Below are 19,649 nucleotides of genomic sequence, written 5' to 3'. Positions count from 1 at the left end.
CAGAAAGTCTAAGTGACGAAGTATGGAGTTGGATTTTGATGTTTTAATGTCCAAACCTGAAGGTTTAAAAAAAAAAAAAAAAAAAAAAAAAAAAAAAAAAAAATCTGTTCTTATCAGTTTAATATCTGATACGTCCCCTATCTGGGGACCATATATTAAATGGATTTTTGAGAACGGGGGCCGATTTCGAAGCTTGCTTCCGTCGCCCTATGCATTGACCCGATATGGCAGTATCTTCGGGTACAGTGCACCACCCCCTTACAGGGTTAAAAAGAAAGATTCCTACTTTCATTGCTACCTGCTTGCTGGCTAGCCAGCTAGCCAGCCCTGTGGGCCTTGCTGCTGCTGCAGCCAAAAAACAAAAGGTGGTGCTGCTGCTGCTTCTGCTGCTTCTGCTTGTGTCTGGCCCCTGTTGGAGCGTCCAGGCACAGGACTTCTGCTGCTGCTGACTAAATGGCCTCCTTAATTGGATCATTTGAGTAGCCAGCACACCTGTGCAGGTAGGGCATGACATGATAGGCAGCTGCCTTGATAGCGGGTGGGTGCTGAATGTTCCTAATTGACAAAATAAGATTAATGCTTATGAAGAAATATAAAATCTCATCCCTTCCCCAATATCGCGCCACACCCCTACCCCTTAATTCCCTGGTTGAACGTGATGGACATATGTCTTTTTTCGACCGTACTAACTATGTAACTATGTAACATAACATGGGGGGGGGGGGGGGGGGGGTCTCCTGGTGGCTGTTCACACAGGTGTGTCATTGCTGTACATTGACCATGCATTGCTTCTGTGGTATTGCAAAGGCAAAGACAAATGCTTCCAGCCATCCATTGCACTAATGGATTGGTCATCAGCTGGCTGTCTATGTCCCGCATCAATATAGACCAAAGTACAGAGGGTTAGGCTATGCTATTGTGCACCTACCTGATGCATCAGAAGGTGCGAGGCCCTTGCTAAATTCTGTGCACAGACTTTGAGATCTATGCTTTAGACTGTATCTAAACCTGCTCCAACATGGACTGACATTCTGGCCTACTTTCAGCCGATGCGACTTGTCTGTCGCTGAACAGTCGCTTTTTATGTATTCAGCACCTATGTATAATGTTGTAAAAATGCTCTAGAAGCTAAAGTCGCAGAAATGTCACACATATTTGGCCTGCAACTTTCTGTGCGACAAATTCAGACAGGAAAAATCAGTATAAATCCTTAGAAAATTATCCCCCAGTGTCTCCATCTGCTGGCGGTATTGAATAAGCATTGCTGCACTGATGGGGTATGCATTAGACGAAAAAAAAGAAGAAAAAGAAGAATAATACGCCCAGAAAAGAGGCGAAAAGGAGAAAAACGTAAAAAAACGTGAAAAAAAAGTAAGAGGAAGAGAAGGGAAAAAAAGGTGGAAATGGGTTTAAAAGTGATTTCGGCGGAGAAATATATATATATATATATATATATATATATATATATATACGCGCACACACACACATATATATAAACGTATTCTCCGTTGAGATATTGCAGCCGCTGCTGTGTCCAGGCCCAGGAGCCTTAGCACTGTGCTGTGATGTCACTCAATACCACTGACATCACTAGGTGTAAACAACATCTCTCCTTTGCTGTGTATGTGACTATGGAGCTGTTTGGTGATGTCGTCTATTACGGCCTTCATAGAAGCAACAGGAGATTGTTGCATCCATCTTGAACCCTCAGAACTACAGTGCTATGATGTCACTCACTTCCACAGGCCTTGCAGAGTGTAAACAACAACAACCCAGCTTTGTTGTGTATGTAACCAAAGGGATTTGTGATGTCACCTAGAACCTTCACAGCAGCGACAGCTTTATGAGGAGCATCAGCACTGCTCTGCCTGAGCAGAACCATCACCGCCATAGGTTGTCAAATAACCCGGATTTAACCCACACAGGTAAGTCCAATGGGGTGCAGGCATGTCCTCTATGCTTACAGCTTCCCGTGGGTGTTGGTTTGATACCGTTTGGGGACAGCCAAGGAGGCATCTGCAGGCAACAAAGGTAGGTGTGTGCTTGTGTGTGTGTTTCCTATGCAGATCCTAAGCCCAGTGTCACATGCAAGTAGGAGGAGTAAGAAGGGTTCCTGGCAAATCCGGGTTATGGATTGCATTTAAAAAGGCCCCGTGGGAGTGCAATGGGCCCCTGTCTTGCTGCTTAGCAATAATGGTATGGGTTTAGGTTCTGCTGTGTGTACTGGTGGTTGACTGCCCCCCAGCCCAGAGTGTGCATGGAAAATTGTCTGGCAGCCTCCCTGACAGCAAGCAGTGATAGTGCCCATGAAGGGGACCTTGTTGGGCCCGCCCCTTTCACGGTTATCGCTTCTCGGCCTTTTGGCTAAGATCGGGGTTTATTGCCTCGGTCGGCGCTGAGGGTGCGAGTGAACTGCGCCGCGACTAGCTGCGTAGGTGATCAAGACTGTGGTACTCGTTACCGACAGATTTGGAAAGATGGCTGGATCCAACATGTCTGCAGTGGAGAAGACCGTACGCATCAAGGTGCTAACCGCGGATCGTCTAAGAAATAGCATTGAATACATCGGCCATACCATTGTGGAGCGACTGGCAGGATTTTCCTTGAGCGACCTCTTTTGTGTCCAGGAGAACAAGCGCCAAGGTATTTATGACGTGTCCTTCTTATATGATGCTGACTGCCAGAACTTTTATGAGTGCTTAAAACGGAACAGTGGAAGTGAGGTTTTGCGGGATGTGTCCTTTTATCCCCTTTTTGAAATGGGGACAAAGACTTTGTTTATCCACATGTACAATCCGTTTGTTGATGTCTCTATGATTAAGAACTTCTTGAGCATCTATTGTGAGTCTATTGCTGGTGGTACTAAGCAGACAAGCAGCATTGGTGTATTTAATGGCACGTATAAGTTCTTTGTGAAGTTGCGGCTTGATGGAGATTGCATTGGAGGCGTTAAGCACCCTCCGGCGAACTTTACCATTGCTGGTTTCAGAGGTTATCTCTATTACTACGGACAGCCATCTTTCTGTAGAAATTGTCTATTGTTTGGACATGTGAAGGAGGCCTGCCCTGGCAGTAAGAAATGCAGGAACTGTAAGCAACCGGGGCATGAGGCGGGTGCATGTCCACACCCGAGGACCTGTGACCTATGTGGGGAAGCTGGCCATGTGTACAAGAACTGTCCAGTGTTGAAGAGGAGGGAGGAGGAGAGGAGAATGGAAGAGGAAATGGTGGAGAGGAGGAGGGCAGCTGCAGCTGCGGCTGCAGTGGTTCCTGCAAGAGAGAGCGTTATTATTGGAGAGGTACAGAGTCCTGTGGTGGTAGAGGAGCAAGTGAAGGTGGTGGAGGAGCAAGTGGTGGTGGAGGAGGAGCAAATGGCGGTGCAAGTGGAAGAAGGGGAGATTGAGGATGCTCCCAGTCCCCCGGCTGAGGAGTCGCCGCAAATTGAAGAGTGGTCTTCTTCTGAGGGTGAAGACCGTGAGGAGAGACATAGAGAGAGAGAGGATGACTTTGATCTTTTTCGTCCCCCCAAGAAGACGGCCAGGAAGCTTTCTGGTGGACAGATGGAGTCGACGCTGGTGGCTACGGACAATCGGTATCAACCGCTATCTGAGAGCGACATGGATGCGTGCTCTGCGGGAGAAGCTTCTCCCACACCGCTGAGGAAAGCTACCTAAATAACTTTCTTCTTTTCTGTCAAATTCTTCCTTAGGGTTGTTAAGATGGTGGTATGTCTTTTTTAGTCGGTTCTATAAACGTTAGAGTCTTTAGAAGTAAAGTCAGAAGGACAGTAATTTTGGAGGACTTGGCAGGGAAAAAAGCGGACATTATTTGTTTGCAGGAATGTGGGCTAAATGATATTCCGGGGAAGGGAGAATGGGCTTATGGTCCTGCTGTTTGGTCGGTGTCTGGGCATAATAGGAATGATGGGGTAGGGGTGCTTTTTAAGAGCTTTAAGTTTGAAGTTTGTAGTTATGTGGTAATAGAGGAGGGGAGGTGTATCATGGTGGAGGTTAAGGTGCAGGGGGTTAAATTTAGGTTGATAAATGTGTATGCGCCGGTAAGGAGGGAGGAGCGGGTGGGGTTGTTGGAGGTAATTAAGAGGTTTCTGCCGGGTAAAATACCTTTGGTGTGGGTGGGGGATTTCAACTGTGAAATTGAGGGGAATGTGGATGTATCTGGGAATATTCTTAAAAGTATGGTGTGTGACTTTAAGTTAAAGGATGTGGCTGAAGCGTGTGGAGTGTGTCCTTTGTTAGATACATATTATTCTGATAGTGGAAGTCATAGTTCCAGACTTGATATGTGTTTTGTGTCTAAGGGTGTGTTATGTAAGAATTATATGCAAGAAAAAGTAGGATATTCAGATCATGAGTATGTGTGTTGTGAGTTAGTATTGGATGCAGATTGTGTGAGTGGGAGGGGTGTATGGAAATTAAATGTTAAATTGTTGGAAGTGGAAGGAATGTATGATAGATATGTTAATAAGTATAGGGGTTGGTGTAAGAAAAAGAATGATTTTCCTGATATATTGTGTTGGTGGGAATGGGTTAAGGGTCAAACAAAAGTTTTCTTTAAAAGAGAGGGATATAAGCGGAATGCTGGGAGGAAGAAGAAGTATGAATGGTTGAATAAAAGATTGGTGTTTCTCAATAAGTTAAAGAAGTATGGCTGGAGTGTGGGTGAGCAGATTGAGGTTGTGAAGAGTGATCTAAAAAATTGGTTGAATGAGAAAGGTAAAGAGTTAATGTACCAAGCAAAACTTGATAAGTTAGAGAAAGATGAGAAATGTTCGAGATATTTCTTTAAAAAAGTTATTGGGAAGAGAGAGGATATGGTAAGAGTGTATGATGATGATGGCTGTCTGGTTAAAGGTAAAGCTGTGTTGGGAGTGGTTAAAAATTTTTATGAAGACTTGTATGCGGTAAAAGATTGTGAAGAGGACTTGCAGGATGAAGTGTTGAGAGTGCTTGATAAGAGGGTGGAAGGTAGTGAATATGGGACTCTGATGAGAGAGATTGGAGAGGAGGAAGTGAAGAGGACTGTGGATAGTATGTCAAGAAATAAAACGCCTGGAGAGGATGGGTTGCCTGTTGAATTTTATGCTTGGATTTGGGATGTTGTGAAGGATGATTTGGTGGAAGTGTATAGGTATATGTGGAGGAAGGAGAGAATGGTGGAAAGTATGAAGAGTGGAGTGGTTGTGTTGATTTATAAGAAAGGTGATGTGAATGATGTGAGGAATTGGAGGCCGATAACTTTGTTGAATGTAGATTATAAGGTGTTTGCTAAAATAATTACAAATAGGATGAGAGATGTGGTTGAGCAGGTGATTGGAGAAGAACAAGTGTGTGGAGTGCCTGGGAGAAGAATAAATGAAAATTTGTGTTTGTTGAGAGATTTGTTATGGGATAGTATGAGTAGGAAACAGGAGGTTAGAGTGATGTCGATAGATTTTGAAAAGGCGTTTGATCGTCTGTCACATAGGTTTTTGTTTAGAGTATTAGTGAGAATGGGATTCCCGGGTGATTTTGTAAATGTTGTAAGGATGCTGTATGATGGAGTATATAGTAAGGTTTTGATAAATGGTTGGATGTCTGAGAAAGTGAAAGTATGTTCTGGTGTAAGGCAGGGTTGTCCGTTGTCCCCTATGGCTTTTATATGTGCTATGGAGCCATTATTAGAGATGTTGCGGCGGGATAAGTGTGTTAGAGGGTTAAAAATTCCAGGGAGTGGTGGGAGAGAAGTCAAAGTTTTGGCCTACATGGATGATGTGTGTATTTTGGGAGAGTCTGTGGCTGTTATGAGAAGGGCAAAGTTACTAGTTGGATTGTTTTGTGGAGCGTCTGGGTTTAAGGTGAATTGGGACAAAAGTGAGTATAAATGTTTTGGTAGTATGCAAGGAAGTGAGGATGTGGGTATGAAGAATATTGAAGGTGGTATTCAGGTTTTAGGTGTTAAAATGGATGAAAGATTGGATGGGAGAGAAAGTTGGGATGATGTAGAGAAGAGAGTGTCCAAAAAATTGAGTCTTTGGAGGTTGAGAGATTTGTCTATGGTTGGGAAAGTGCTGGTTGTGAAAAGTGTAATATTGCCTATTTTATTGTATGTGGCAATAGTGTTTCCGCCAAGTTATATGGTTTTAAGGAAGTTAAAAAGAATTTTGTTTGTGTTTTTTTGGGGTACAAAAGTGGAAAGAGTGAGGAGAGAAGTTGTGATGAAGGATGGTAGTAAGGGTGGAATGGGATTTCCAAATCTAGATGTGTATTTGGGGGTGAATGTGGTGTTTGCGGTTAGAAGGATGATGAGAGGAGAAAAGAATTTTGCATGTATGTTGAGATATTTAGGTGGGCGTGTGTTATGCAAATTAGGTTGGCTGGAGAGAGATTTGAGAGTGCCTTATGCGTTTGTGTGCCCGAGTTGGTATTTGTATGTGGAAAAGTTTTTGGAGAGTTATAGGTTGATTGGTGTGAGAAAGGAGTTGTTTGAAAGTAAGAAGAATGTGTTTGGGTATGTCGCCGCAAGTGAGGTGGAGTGTCCGATTAATATGGTAAGAGGCCAGGATGTGTCTAAGGTGTGGAAGAGTTTAATGACAGATGGAATATCAAATAGACAGAGAGAGATAGGATGGCAGTGTTTGCATGGAGCCCTACCAGTAAGAGAGTTCCAAAGGAATAGAGGTATTGGAAGGAGTGAAATATGTCCGAGGGAAGATTGTAGTGGGGTTGAAAGTGTGATGCATGTGATTTGGAATTGTGACATGGCTCAGAATGTATGGAGAGGGATAGGTCCGTTGTGTAAGGAGTTGACTGGGATAAATAGGTTCTCATATGAGGTTGTGATGTTTGGTCTTAGTATGATTGGAAGAAAGAATGAAAGGGTGTTGTTTGTGTTGTTGGCGATTGTGAAGGAAGTCTTGTGGGATGTTAGAAATTTATATGTGTTTAAGAGAAAAGATGTGACTGTGGAAGGAAGTTTAAGAATGATTCTGGATAGGTTGTACACCGTTTATTTACGTGATAAAAAGAAATTAGGTGAAATAGATGCAGAGGGGATATGGAAATTTTTGAAGTGGAGACATGTTGTAAGGGTGTAATGGTGATGGTATTTGAATTTGTTTTGAATTTGCTTTGAACAAATAAAGAATGACCTAATGATGAGTTAGACTTCACCATGAGTCAAAAATGACGCGTTATCTAAGTGGTGTTTAGTCTAAACCTGAAGGTTTATAAAAAAAAAAAAAAAAAAAAAAAAAAATCTGTTCTTATCAGTTTAATATCTGATACGTCCCCTATCTGGGGACCATATATTAAATGGATTTTTGAGAACGGGGGCCGATTTCGAAGCTTGCTTCCGTCGCCCTATGCATTGACCCGATATGGCAGTATCTTCGGGTACAGTGCACCACCCCCTTACAGGGTTAAAAAGAAAGATTCCTACTTTCATTGCTACCTGCTTGCTGGCTAGCCAGCTAGCCAGCCCTGTGGGCCTTGCTGCTGCTGCAGCCAAAAAACAAAAGGTGGTGCTGCTGCTGCTTCTGCTGCTTCTGCTTGTGTCTGGCCCCTGTTGGAGCGTCCAGGCACAGGACTTCTGCTGCTGCTGACTAAATGGCCTCCTTAATTGGATCATTTGAGTAGCCAGCACACCTGTGCAGGTAGGGCATGACATGATAGGCAGCTGCCTTGATAGCGGGTGGGTGCTGAATGTTCCTAATTGACAAAATAAGATTAATGCTTATGAAGAAATATAAAATCTCATCCCTTCCCCAATATCGCGCCACACCCCTACCCCTTAATTCCCTGGTTGAACGTGATGGACATATGTCTTTTTTCGACCGTACTAACTATGTAACTATGTAACATAACATGGGGGGGGAGGTCTCCTGGCTGTTCACACAGGTGTGTCATTGCTGTACATTGACCATGCATTGCTTCTGTGGTATTGCAAAGGCAAAGACAAATGCTTCCAGCCATCCATTGCACTAATGGATTGGTCATCAGCTGGCTGTCTATGTCCCGCATCAATATAGACCAAAGTACAGAGGGTTAGGCTATGCTATTGTGCACCTACCTGATGCATCAGAAGGTGCGAGGCCCTTGCTAAATTCTGTGCACAGACTTTGAGATCTATGCTTTAGACTGTATCTAAACCTGCTCCAACATGGACTGACATTCTGGCCTACTTTCAGCCGATGCGACTTGTCTGTCGCTGAACAGTCGCTTTTTATGTATTCAGCACCTATGTATAATGTTGTAAAAATGCTCTAGAAGCTAAAGTCGCAGAAATGTCACACATATTTGGCCTGCAACTTTCTGTGCGACAAATTCAGACAGGAAAAATCAGTATAAATCCTTAGAAAATTATCCCCCAGTGTCTCCATCTGCTGGCGGTATTGAATAAGCATTGCTGCACTGATGGGGTATGCATTAGACGAAAAAAAAGAAGAAAAAGAAGAATAATACGCCCAGAAAAGAGGCGAAAAGGAGAAAAACGTAAAAAAACGTGAAAAAAAAGTAAGAGGAAGAGAAGGGAAAAAAAGGTGGAAATGGGTTTAAAAGTGATTTCGGCGGAGAAATATATATATATATATATATATATATATATATATATATATATATATATATATGCGCACACACACACATAGATATAAACGTATTCTCCGTTGAGATATTGCAGCCGCTGCTGTGTCCAGGCCCAGGAGCCTTAGCACTGTGCTGTGATGTCACTCAATACCACTGACATCACTAGGTGTAAACAACATCTCTCCTTTGCTGTGTATGTGACTATGGAGCTGTTTGGTGATGTCGTCTATTACGGCCTTCATAGAAGCAACAGGAGATTGTTGCATCCATCTTGAACCCTCAGAACTACAGTGCTATGATGTCACTCACTTCCACAGGCCTTGCAGAGTGTAAACAACAACAACCCAGCTTTGTTGTGTATGTAACCAAAGGGATTTGTGATGTCACCTAGAACCTTCACAGCAGCGACAGCTTTATGAGGAGCATCAGCACTGCTCTGCCTGAGCAGAACCATCACCGCCATAGGTTGTCAAATAACCCGGATTTAACCCACACAGGTAAGTCCAATGGGGTGCAGGCATGTCCTCTATGCTTACAGCTTCCCGTGGGTGTTGGTTTGATACCGTTTGGGGACAGCCAAGGAGGCATCTGCAGGCAACAAAGGTAGGTGTGTGCTTGTGTGTGTGTTTCCTATGCAGATCCTAAGCCCAGTGTCACATGCAAGTAGGAGGAGTAAGAAGGGTTCCTGGCAAATCCGGGTTATGGATTGCATTTAAAAAGGCCCCGTGGGAGTGCAATGGGCCCCTGTCTTGCTGCTTAGCAATAATGGTATGGGTTTAGGTTCTGCTGTGTGTACTGGTGGTTGACTGCCCCCCAGCCCAGAGTGTGCATGGAAAATTGTCTGGCAGCCTCCCTGACAGCAAGCAGTGATAGTGCCCATGAAGGGGACCTTGTTGGGCCCGCCCCTTTCACGGTTATCGCTTCTCGGCCTTTTGGCTAAGATCAAGTGTAGTATCTGTTCTTATCAGTTTAATATCTGATACGTCCCCTATCTGGGGACCATATATTAAATGGATTTTTGAGAACGGGGGCCGATTTCGAAGCTTGCTTCCGTCGCCCTATGCATTGACCCGATATGGCAGTATCTTCGGGTACAGTGCACCACCCCCTTACAGGGTTAAAAAGAAAGATTCCTACTTTCATTGCTACCTGCTTGCTGGCTAGCCAGCTAGCCAGCCCTGTGGGCCTTGCTGCTGCTGCAGCCAAAAAACAAAAGGTGGTGCTGCTGCTGCTTCTGCTGCTTCTGCTTGTGTCTGGCCCCTGTTGGAGCGTCCAGGCACAGGACTTCTGCTGCTGCTGACTAAATGGCCTCCTTAATTGGATCATTTGAGTAGCCAGCACACCTGTGCAGGTAGGGCATGACATGATAGGCAGCTGCCTTGATAGCGGGTGGGTGCTGAATGTTCCTAATTGACAAAATAAGATTAATGCTTATGAAGAAATATAAAATCTCATCCCTTCCCCAATATCGCGCCACACCCCTACCCCTTAATTCCCTGGTTGAACGTGATGGACATATGTCTTTTTTCGACCGTACTAACTATGTAACTATGTAACATAACATGGGGGGGGGGGGGGGGGGGGGTCTCCTGGCTGTTCACACAGGTGTGTCATTGCTGTACATTGACCATGCATAGCTTCTGTGGTATTGCAAAGGCAAAGACAAATGCTTCCAGCCATCCATTGCACTAATGGATTGGTCATCAGCTGGCTGTCTATGTCCCGCATCAATATAGACCAAAGTACAGAGGGTTAGGCTATGCTATTGTGCACCTACCTGATGCATCAGAAGGTGCGAGGCCCTTGCTAAATTCTGTGCACAGACTTTGAGATCTATGCTTTAGACTGTATCTAAACCTGCTCCAACATGGACTGACATTCTGGCCTACTTTCAGCCGATGCGACTTGTCTGTCGCTGAACAGTCGCTTTTTATGTATTCAGCACCTATGTATAATGTTGTAAAAATGCTCTAGAAGCTAAAGTCGCAGAAATGTCACACATATTTGGCCTGCAACTTTCTGTGCGACAAATTCAGACAGGAAAAATCAGTATAAATCCTTAGAAAATTATCCCCCAGTGTCTCCATCTGCTGGCGGTATTGAATAAGCATTGCTGCACTGATGGGGTATGCATTAGACGAAAAAAAAGAAGAAAAAGAAGAATAATACGCCCAGAAAAGAGGCGAAAAGGAGAAAAACGTAAAAAAACGTGAAAAAAAAGTAAGAGGAAGAGAAGGGAAAAAAAGGTGGAAATGGGTTTAAAAGTGATTTCGGCGGAGAATATATATATATATATATATATATATATATATATATATATATATATATATATATATATATGCGCACACACACACATAGATATAAACGTATTCTCCGTTGAGATATTGCAGCCGCTGCTGTGTCCAGGCCCAGGAGCCTTAGCACTGTGCTGTGATGTCACTCAATACCACTGACATCACTAGGTGTAAACAACATCTCTCCTTTGCTGTGTATGTGACTATGGAGCTGTTTGGTGATGTCGTCTATTACGGCCTTCATAGAAGCAACAGGAGATTGTTGCATCCATCTTGAACCCTCAGAACTACAGTGCTATGATGTCACTCACTTCCACAGGCCTTGCAGAGTGTAAACAACAACAACCCAGCTTTGTTGTGTATGTAACCAAAGGGATTTGTGATGTCACCTAGAACCTTCACAGCAGCGACAGCTTTATGAGGAGCATCAGCACTGCTCTGCCTGAGCAGAACCATCACCGCCATAGGTTGTCAAATAACCCGGATTTAACCCACACAGGTAAGTCCAATGGGGTGCAGGCATGTCCTCTATGCTTACAGCTTCCCGTGGGTGTTGGTTTGATACCGTTTGGGGACAGCCAAGGAGGCATCTGCAGGCAACAAAGGTAGGTGTGTGCTTGTGTGTGTGTTTCTTATGCAGATCCTAAGCCCAGTGTCACATGCAAGTAGGAGGAGTAAGAAGGGTTCCTGGCAAATCCGGGTTATGGATTGCATTTAAAAAGGCCCCGTGGGAGTGCAATGGGCCCCTGTCTTGCTGCTTAGCAATAATGGTATGGGTTTAGGTTCTGCTGTGTGTACTGGTGGTTGACTGCCCCCCAGCCCAGAGTGTGCATGGAAAATTGTCTGGCAGCCTCCCTGACAGCAAGCAGTGATAGTGCCCATGAAGGGGACCTTGTTGGGCCCGCCCCTTTCACGGTTATCGCTTCTCGGCCTTTTGGCTAAGATCAAGTGTAGTATCTGTTCTTATCAGTTTAATATCTGATACGTCCCCTATCTGGGGACCATATATTAAATGGATTTTTGAGAACGGGGGCCGATTTCGAAGCTTGCTTCCGTCGCCCTATGCATTGACCCGATATGGCAGTATCTTCGGGTACAGTGCACCACCCCCTTACAGGGTTAAAAAGAAAGATTCCTACTTTCATTGCTACCTGCTTGCTGGCTAGCCAGCTAGCCAGCCCTGTGGGCCTTGCTGCTGCTGCAGCCAAAAAACAAAAGGTGGTGCTGCTGCTGCTTCTGCTGCTTCTGCTTGTGTCTGGCCCCTGTTGGAGCGTCCAGGCACAGGACTTCTGCTGCTGCTGACTAAATGGCCTCCTTAATTGGATCATTTGAGTAGCCAGCACACCTGTGCAGGTAGGGCATGACATGATAGGCAGCTGCCTTGATAGCGGGTGGGTGCTGAATGTTCCTAATTGACAAAATAAGATTAATGCTTATGAAGAAATATAAAATCTCATCCCTTCCCCAATATCGCGCCACACCCCTACCCCTTAATTCCCTGGTTGAACGTGATGGACATATGTCTTTTTTCGACCGTACTAACTATGTAACTATGTAACATAACATGGGGGGGGGGGGGGGGGTCTCCTGGCTGTTCACACAGGTGTGTCATTGCTGTACATTGACCATGCATTGCTTCTGTGGTATTGCAAAGGCAAAGACAAATGCTTCCAGCCATCCATTGCACTAATGGATTGGTCATCAGCTGGCTGTCTATGTCCCGCATCAATATAGACCAAAGTACAGAGGGTTAGGCTATGCTATTGTGCACCTACCTGATGCATCAGAAGGTGCGAGGCCCTTGCTAAATTCTGTGCACAGACTTTGAGATCTATGCTTTAGACTGTATCTAAACCTGCTCCAACATGGACTGACATTCTGGCCTACTTTCAGCCGATGCGACTTGTCTGTCGCTGAACAGTCGCTTTTTATGTATTCAGCACCTATGTATAATGTTGTAAAAATGCTCTAGAAGCTAAAGTCGCAGAAATGTCACACATATTTGGCCTGCAACTTTCTGTGCGACAAATTCAGACAGGAAAAATCAGTATAAATCCTTAGAAAATTATCCCCCAGTGTCTCCATCTGCTGGCGGTATTGAATAAGCATTGCTGCACTGATGGGGTATGCATTAGACGAAAAAAAAGAAGAAAAAGAAGAATAATACGCCCAGAAAAGAGGCGAAAAGGAGAAAAACGTAAAAAAACGTGAAAAAAAAGTAAGAGGAAGAGAAGGGAAAAAAAGGTGGAAATGGGTTTAAAAGTGATTTCGGCGGAGAAATATATATATATATATATATATATATATATATATATATATATATATGCGCACACACACACATAGATATAAACGTATTCTCCGTTGAGATATTGCAGCCGCTGCTGTGTCCAGGCCCAGGAGCCTTAGCACTGTGCTGTGATGTCACTCAATACCACTGACATCACTAGGTGTAAACAACATCTCTCCTTTGCTGTGTATGTGACTATGGAGCTGTTTGGTGATGTCGTCTATTACGGCCTTCATAGAAGCAACAGGAGATTGTTGCATCCATCTTGAACCCTCAGAACTACAGTGCTATGATGTCACTCACTTCCACAGGCCTTGCAGAGTGTAAACAACAACAACCCAGCTTTGTTGTGTATGTAACCAAAGGGATTTGTGATGTCACCTAGAACCTTCACAGCAGCGACAGCTTTATGAGGAGCATCAGCACTGCTCTGCCTGAGCAGAACCATCACCGCCATAGGTTGTCAAATAACCCGGATTTAACCCACACAGGTAAGTCCAATGGGGTGCAGGCATGTCCTCTATGCTTACAGCTTCCCGTGGGTGTTGGTTTGATACCGTTTGGGGACAGCCAAGGAGGCATCTGCAGGCAACAAAGGTAGGTGTGTGCTTGTGTGTGTGTTTCTTATGCAGATCCTAAGCCCAGTGTCACATGCAAGTAGGAGGAGTAAGAAGGGTTCCTGGCAAATCCGGGTTATGGATTGCATTTAAAAAGGCCCCGTGGGAGTGCAATGGGCCCCTGTCTTGCTGCTTAGCAATAATGGTATGGGTTTAGGTTCTGCTGTGTGTACTGGTGGTTGACTGCCCCCCAGCCCAGAGTGTGCATGGAAAATTGTCTGGCAGCCTCCCTGACAGCAAGCAGTGATAGTGCCCATGAAGGGGACCTTGTTGGGCCCGCCCCTTTCACGGTTATCGCTTCTCGGCCTTTTGGCTAAGATCAAGTGTAGTATCTGTTCTTATCAGTTTAATATCTGATACGTCCCCTATCTGGGGACCATATATTAAATGGATTTTTGAGAACGGGGGCCGATTTCGAAGCTTGCTTCCGTCGCCCTATGCATTGACCCGATATGGCAGTATCTTCGGGTACAGTGCACCACCCCCTTACAGGGTTAAAAAGAAAGATTCCTACTTTCATTGCTACCTGCTTGCTGGCTAGCCAGCTAGCCAGCCCTGTGGGCCTTGCTGCTGCTGCTGCAGCCAAAAAACAAAAGGTGGTGCTGCTGCTGCTTCTGCTGCTTCTGCTTGTGTCTGGCCCCTGTTGGAGCGTCCAGGCACAGGACTTCTGCTGCTGCTGACTAAATGGCCTCCTTAATTGGATCATTTGAGTAGCCAGCACACCTGTGCAGGTAGGGCATGACATGATAGGCAGCTGCCTTGATAGCGGGTGGGTGCTGAATGTTCCTAATTGACAAAATAAGATTAATGCTTATGAAGAAATATAAAATCTCATCCCTTCCCCAATATCGCGCCACACCCCTACCCCTTAATTCCCTGGTTGAACGTGATGGACATATGTCTTTTTTCGACCGTACTAACTATGTAACTATGTAACATAACATGGGGGGGGGGGGGGGGGTCTCCTGGCTGTTCACACAGGTGTGTCATTGCTGTACATTGACCATGCATTGCTTCTGTGGTATTGCAAAGGCAAAGACAAATGCTTCCAGCCATCCATTGCACTAATGGATTGGTCATCAGCTGGCTGTCTATGTCCCGCATCAATATAGACCAAAGTACAGAGGGTTAGGCTATGCTATTGTGCACCTACCTGATGCATCAGAAGGTGCGAGGCCCTTGCTAAATTCTGTGCACAGACTTTGAGATCTATGCTTTAGACTGTATCTAAACCTGCTCCAACATGGACTGACATTCTGGCCTACTTTCAGCCGATGCGACTTGTCTGTCGCTGAACAGTCGCTTTTTATGTATTCAGCACCTATGTATAATGTTGTAAAAATGCTCTAGAAGCTAAAGTCGCAGAAATGTCACACATATTTGGCCTGCAACTTTCTGTGCGACAAATTCAGACAGGAAAAATCAGTATAAATCCTTAGAAAATTATCCCCCAGTGTCTCCATCTGCTGGCGGTATTGAATAAGCATTGCTGCACTGATGGGGTATGCATTAGACGAAAAAAAAGAAGAAAAAGAAGAATAATACGCCCAGAAAAGAGGCGAAAAGGAGAAAAACGTAAAAAAACGTGAAAAAAAAGTAAGAGGAAGAGAAGGGAAAAAAAGGTGGAAATGGGTTTAAAAGTGATTTCGGCGGAGAAATATATATATATATATATATATATATATATATATATATATATATGCGCACACACACACATAGATATAAACGTATTCTCCGTTGAGATATTGCAGCCGCTGCTGTGTCCAGGCCCAGGAGCCTTAGCACTGTGCTGTGATGTCACTCAATACCACTGACATCACTAGGTGTAAACAACATCTCTCCTTTGCTGTGTATGTGACTATGGAGCTGTTTGGTGATGTCGTCTATTACGGCCTTCATAGAAGCAACAGGAGATTGTTGCATCCATCTTGAACCCTCAGAACTACAGTGCTATGATGTCACTCACTTCCACAGGCCTTGCAGAGTGTAAACAACAACAACCCAGCTTTGTTGTGTATGTAACCAAAGGGATTTGTGATGTCACCTAGAACCTTCACAGCAGCGACAGCTTTATGAGGAGCATCAGCACTGCTCTGCCTGAGCAGAACCATCACCGCCATAGGTTGTCAAATAACCCGGATTTAACCCACACAGGTAAGTCCAATGGGGTGCAGGCATGTCCTCTATGCTTACAGCTTCCCGTGGGTGTTGGTTTGATACCGTTTGGGGACAGCCAAGGAGGCATCTGCAGGCAACAAAGGTAGGTGTGTGCTTGTGTGTGTGTTTCTTATGCAGATCCTAAGCCCAGTGTCACATGCAAGTAGGAGGAGTAAGAAGGGTTCCTGGCAAATCCGGGTTATGGATTGCATTTAAAAAGGCCCCGTGGGAGTGCAATGGGCCCCTGTCTTGCTGCTTAGCAATAATGGTATGGGTTTAGGTTCTGCTGTGTGTACTGGTGGTTGACTGCCCCCCAGCCCAGAGTGTGCATGGAAAATTGTCTGGCAGCCTCCCTGACAGCAAGCAGTGATAGTGCCCATGAAGGGGACCTTGTTGGGCCCGCCCCTTTCACGGTTATCGCTTCTCGGCCTTTTGGCTAAGATCAAGTGTAGTATCTGCATTTGGTCTGGTCGGAAGGTGTCTGTGGTACCCCGCTTCTCGGCCTTGGGGGATTGTCTCTCCTTACGGAGGGACTTCACCCCCTTGCTGCTATTGGGGAGCGGGCTTAGTCCACGGACAACGGGTTGCGATCCCCCTGTCTCTGGGACCTTGTGTCTCAGAAGGCATTTTCGGTACGTTGAGCGTTACCTGTAGCTTCGGAAGCACCTAGGGTACCCCCGACCTCTGCCTTGGGTAAGGGTTCCGCTTTTATAGCGGGATTCCGAGCCCCTGCTGCTATTGGGGAAGGGGCTTAGTCCCTGGGTGTGGAAGATGCCGTTCTCCTGGGCTTTCCCCTCTGGGGAAATGTCGATGCGAAATACCATCCGCATAGAGGTGTCGGAGAGCCATCGTCAGTTGAAGAACCTCCGCTTCATTGCGGAGGTGATTCTTCTTGACTACTTCCGCCTCAATAGGGAGGACATCCTGTGTCTAAATGACCAGGAAAGCCGTGGCCTGTATACCGTCACCTTCACGGCCACGGCGTGTTGCGATAACATCTATGCAACCTTGTCTGGTGCGGACCAGAGGGACGATCGACTCGACGGTCTTTCGTTCCAGTTCCTCTATGGTGAGGAACATATACCGTTGGTGGTGGCTATGCACAGCCCTCATGTGACCACGGAGGATATAGCCACTTTTCTTCGGCGATACTGCGAAGAGGTGCGATTCGCAAACAAAATCTTGAACTCCGTGCGGTTCTGGAACGGCAAGAGGAAGTTCTGGGTCAAGCTCCGTAAGGATCCCGGTGGTATTGGGGGTCTTTGCCATCCGCCCCCAAATTTTGCCATCGGGAGAGTTCGGGGCTTCCTGTTCTATCCTCAAATGCCTATGTATTGCCGAAATTGCTTGAGGTTTGGCCACACCCAGGAGACCTGTGGCGCGGAGCGTGTGATTCGCTGCAATAGGTGTGGCCAAGAAGGTCACATAGCCTCAAGATGTAGCCATACGATAAGGTGCAACCTCTGCGGAGAGGAAAATCACGATTTTAATTCCTGTCCCCATAAAGCAAAAACTACGATGGGTGGGTCAAGGCTGGGCCCACCCAAAGAGGGGACAGGACAAAAGACGTCCTTTTTTAAGATGCCCAAACCCCAGATGGCAGGTACTGATGGGTCCAGGCCCAAGACCTCTGGTGCTCCATCGGGGGGCCCACCGGTGGTAGTGCTAGGGGGAGGCCATAAGGATTCCACGAAGCCCGGGCGGGTGATCGAGTTTACTGCCCGGGAAATTGAAAGACGTCGATCGACTTCCTACCTGGCTCAAGAGCCCGCCGAAACTTCTGAAGGGGGCTCACCTGTGGCGGGTGGCAGCCGACGGGCCTCGGTGGGGGCAAAAGTGGACCCAAAATTGCAGCATAAGCCAGGTACTGGCTTGGCCCAGGGTCGCCCTGCTCCGGACGAAGAGGCCCCGGTGAAAGCCCGCCGGAAGGGGAGCCAGGTGGCCAGGTCTGAGCCCGGTCCTGTTACTCCGCCTATACAGGACAGGGCCAAGAAGACAAGTGGCGCCAAACCAGGGTTTGCTGCCCCGCCAGCAGTGGACCCGGTGGGTAAAACTGGCCATCGTCGATCGATGGGGAAGTTGGAGCAACAGTCCTCAGCAACGCTTGCTGGGGAACAAGCGATGAAAACTTCCCAAGGTAGCGGCAAAGGTTCCGGAAAAGAGGCCTCACAGGCCCCTGTGCAGCAGTTCCAGTCGTCAAATGATGAAAGAAGACGCAGATCCATCAGCCGGGGGCCAGAGATTACATCGAGTGAGAGCAACACAGAGGATATGGACAGCAGTGTGACATTTAAAAGACAAAGAGAAGAAGAAGAGGAAGACATTCAAAGGAAAGCGGCGTGCCGTAGTTCGGACGAGAGCGAGCTCAGGGTCGGGGCATCATCGATCTCAAGCTCCGACCCTCAGAACATCAAGGAGCTGATGACCCCGCAGGCGGGGGATGACGGTACGCAGCTTATTATTGACTTTGATTCTCCAAGCACGGACTCTCCATAAACTATGCCTATCCCTGTAAAAATTGCCTCACTCAATGTGAGGTCCTTAAAGAGCCCTGATCGCAGGGCTGCTTTATTTTCTTATCTAGAGACATGTGACTTTGACCTTTGCCTGCTACAAGAATGTGGAATCCCTAGTAAAATGGACTATAAAGACTTAAAAGAAGACTGGAAGCTGGGCCCATCCATATGGTCCGGTGCAAATGACTGTCGTTCTGTGGGTGTTGGGCTGCTCTGCCGAGGCCAGTCCTTTTCTATTCATACAGTAACTGAGATTGTGCCTGGCAGAGCTCTTTTAATTCATCTATATTTTAATGGACTTTTAATTCGTGTTTTAAATGTGTATGCCCCTCCTGATAAACAGGAGCGGGCAGAACTATTTGAAATTTTACCACTGTTTTGTGTTGGGTCTTCCCCCCTGCTGGTGGGAGGTGATTTTAACTGCATACGTGATGGGGAACACCGGCAGGGTGGGGATATTAATCGTAAAGACCGCACTTCTTACCTGCTTAAAAATTTTATTGATGATTTTAATTTGAAAGATTGCTGGAAGGATCTCTTGCCGGAGGACCCAGGCGCCACATGGTCCAATGGAAGAGTGAGCTCCAGAATCGATTTTATTTTTTCCTCTAGAGCTTTTAAACCCCTGAAATGCACGCTCGAGCAGAATATCTTCTCTGATCATAAGCTCCTCTTGGTGGGCCTGGAGCTAGAGGGGGAGCAAAAAGCAAAAAGGGGCCTCTGGAGATTAAACACCACACTCCTAGAGGACCCTGAGATAAAAGAGGAGTTTGTGCGGACCTACCAATGCTGGCAATCACAAAGAAAACCCCACGAGCCTATGCTGCACTGGTGGGAGGGCACCAAATCTAAAATCAGATTTTTTTTTATCAAAGCAGGTAAGAAGAAGGCAAAAATGGAAAAACAGTGGTTTTATGTTCTTAACATGCGTTTAAATGTACTTTTTAAATTGAAAGAAGCTGGTATGGATGTAGAAAATGATATTTTAAACCTTAAAACTGAAATAAAACATGCCATAGAAAAGAAAGGGAAACAAATCATTTTTAACTCACATGTGCAGCACCTGGAGGAGGGCGAGAAATGTTCCCGTTTCTTTTTAAAAAAAGTGATGAATAGGAGGGATATCATCCAAAACCTTGAGGGTGAATCCACTCCAAAAGGCATGTTAGATGCAGTTTTTAACTTCTACCAGCTTCTTT

At 45.8% G+C, this 19,649-nt stretch overlaps 5 non-coding genes and 1 pseudogene across 5 annotated transcripts; all 6 read left to right on the top strand.

Moving 5' to 3' along the window:
- Positions 1-59: 59 nt before the first annotated feature.
- Positions 60-256, top strand: LOC130321063 (U2 spliceosomal RNA). Its single transcript, XR_008866858.1, has one exon. It is a non-coding gene; the product is annotated as a U2 spliceosomal RNA (small nuclear RNA).
- Positions 257-7,218: 6,962 nt separating this feature from the next.
- On the top strand, positions 7,219-7,407 carry LOC130321058 (U2 spliceosomal RNA). Its single transcript, XR_008866854.1, has one exon. It is a non-coding gene; the product is annotated as a U2 spliceosomal RNA (small nuclear RNA).
- Positions 7,408-9,495: 2,088 nt separating this feature from the next.
- LOC130320971 (U2 spliceosomal RNA) lies at positions 9,496-9,686 on the top strand. Its single transcript, XR_008866779.1, has one exon. It is a non-coding gene; the product is annotated as a U2 spliceosomal RNA (small nuclear RNA).
- Positions 9,687-11,791: 2,105 nt separating this feature from the next.
- Positions 11,792-11,982, top strand: LOC130320970 (U2 spliceosomal RNA). Its single transcript, XR_008866778.1, has one exon. It is a non-coding gene; the product is annotated as a U2 spliceosomal RNA (small nuclear RNA).
- Positions 11,983-14,070: 2,088 nt separating this feature from the next.
- LOC130320969 (U2 spliceosomal RNA) lies at positions 14,071-14,261 on the top strand. The gene has a single exon (XR_008866777.1). It is a non-coding gene; the product is annotated as a U2 spliceosomal RNA (small nuclear RNA).
- Positions 14,262-16,350: 2,089 nt separating this feature from the next.
- Positions 16,351-16,568, top strand: LOC130321079 (U2 spliceosomal RNA; annotated as a pseudogene).
- Positions 16,569-19,649: the final 3,081 nt, after the last annotated feature.

Source organism: Hyla sarda, unplaced genomic scaffold, assembly GCF_029499605.1.
Source record: "Hyla sarda isolate aHylSar1 unplaced genomic scaffold, aHylSar1.hap1 scaffold_223, whole genome shotgun sequence".
NCBI lineage: Eukaryota > Metazoa > Chordata > Amphibia > Anura > Hylidae > Hyla > Hyla sarda.
The sequence above is the reverse complement of the archived record's forward strand: the minus strand, read 5'-3'. Positions and strand labels throughout refer to the sequence as shown.